This window comes from Acinonyx jubatus, chromosome X (genome assembly GCF_027475565.1).
Source record: "Acinonyx jubatus isolate Ajub_Pintada_27869175 chromosome X, VMU_Ajub_asm_v1.0, whole genome shotgun sequence".
Classification (NCBI taxonomy): domain Eukaryota; kingdom Metazoa; phylum Chordata; class Mammalia; order Carnivora; family Felidae; genus Acinonyx; species Acinonyx jubatus.
Genome location: NC_069389.1, coordinates 114,389,040 through 114,390,577, shown reverse-complemented (window position 1 = coordinate 114,390,577; position 1,538 = coordinate 114,389,040). Strand labels below are relative to the sequence as shown.

Here is a 1,538-nt window from a genome sequence, read left to right as displayed (position 1 = left end):
AGGAAAATAGGGACAGAGAAGAAGTCTTTAGATTTCAGGGTGGAAGGTTGAGAGCAACCTCGAAAAGGCGGAGAGCTCAGTGGCAGAAACAAGCCTGCCATCCATTGAAGACTCGAAGAGAGAAAAATACTAATTTTAACAGAAAAATGAACAAATGAATTTCAAAGCAATATCGAGGATAAAACTGCCTTTTCTGGGGGCGCCTGGGTGGCTCAGTCGGTTGAGTGTCTGACTTCGGCTCAGGTCATGGTTTCGCGTGCGTGGGTTCGAGCCCCGCGTCGGGCTCTGTGCTGACAGCTCAGCCTGGAGCCTGTTTCGGATTCTGTGTCTCCCTCTCTCTGACCCTCCCCTGTTCATGCTCTGTCTCTCCCTGTCTCAAAAATAAATAAATAAATGAATAAATAAATAAATAAATAAATAACGTTAAAAAAATTAAAAAGATTAACTTAATCCTCGAACCTCATAACAACCATATGAGGTCAGGCATTATTATCCACATTTTGCATATGACAAACTGAGTCAGACATCTAATAACATGTCTAAGCTAATGCAGTTAGTAAGCGGTAGGGATAGGATTTAACGTCGGTGCTTTAAACAGTGTAAGTGCAGCCCTTAACCATTACGCAGAATTGCTTGTCCAATATGGCTAAAATGAAGAGGGGTAATAGAGAAGAGAGTCTGGCCTTGGGAATACTGTGCACAGAGAAACCAGGACTGTCAATAAAAAGGTAAGCAGAAGCAGGATCCTGTGGGAACGAGAATATAAAACAGAGTGCGAATGTCTTCATGCCAGAGTGACTTGGGAGAAAGGAGCATTTTCGGAATGGGATGTTCACTAGGCTGGTGTCGGACCCAGGGAAGAGGAAATGCGTGGGGATTTCGAATAAAAAAACCCACCAGGCAATTCCGCAGAGTGATGACTTGCTTGCCAGGCGAGACAGAAGGTAAAGGTCATCTCGTGCAGAGATTCCGGGCTGGCATTTTGTAGGACCGAGAACACTAATTAAAAATGGGCTGAGAGGTACTGACAGGCTTTTGACGAACTAGAGGGGAGAAGTTAAGTACAGTTTCCATTGTAGTATGCTTATATACCCTCAAAAGTGAGATCTGGCCTCTTTCTAAGAAGTTCTTAGTGCGTACCCACACCGAGGTTGAAGACCGGGCCTAGTTGTAGGCTGGTTGCCTTCCAGGTGTGGCTCTGAACATGCAGCGTCACAATCCCTCAGAAACTTGTTGGAAATGCAAACTAATCTTTGTCACTGTCCCGCAAGACCTCTTGGAGCGGGACCCAAGAATCTCTTGTGTTACGAAGACTTCCAGGTCATTTTGATGACATTGAAGTTTGATGCCCACTGGTCTAGAAGATCCACGAATTCGTTAGCACGTAGGGAATCCTGGAGGAGAATAATTCACCCATCCCCTCAACTTACCCTCACAAAGTCTTCACCCAATCTAGGCTCAGAAGGGAGGCTGCTGAAAGGCCTATGCCTGGCCTGGCTGAATCCAGATTCTGGAAGAAGTCAGTGAAGTTATTAAAT

At 45.3% G+C, this 1,538-nt stretch overlaps 1 non-coding gene across 1 annotated transcript; it reads left to right on the top strand.

Annotated features, from left to right (window-relative positions):
• Window positions 1–201: 201 nt before the first annotated feature.
• Window positions 202–285, top strand: TRNAR-UCG (transfer RNA arginine (anticodon UCG)). Its single transcript has one exon. It is a non-coding gene; the product is annotated as a tRNA-Arg (tRNA).
• The last annotated feature ends 1,253 nt before the right edge of the window (window positions 286–1,538 follow it).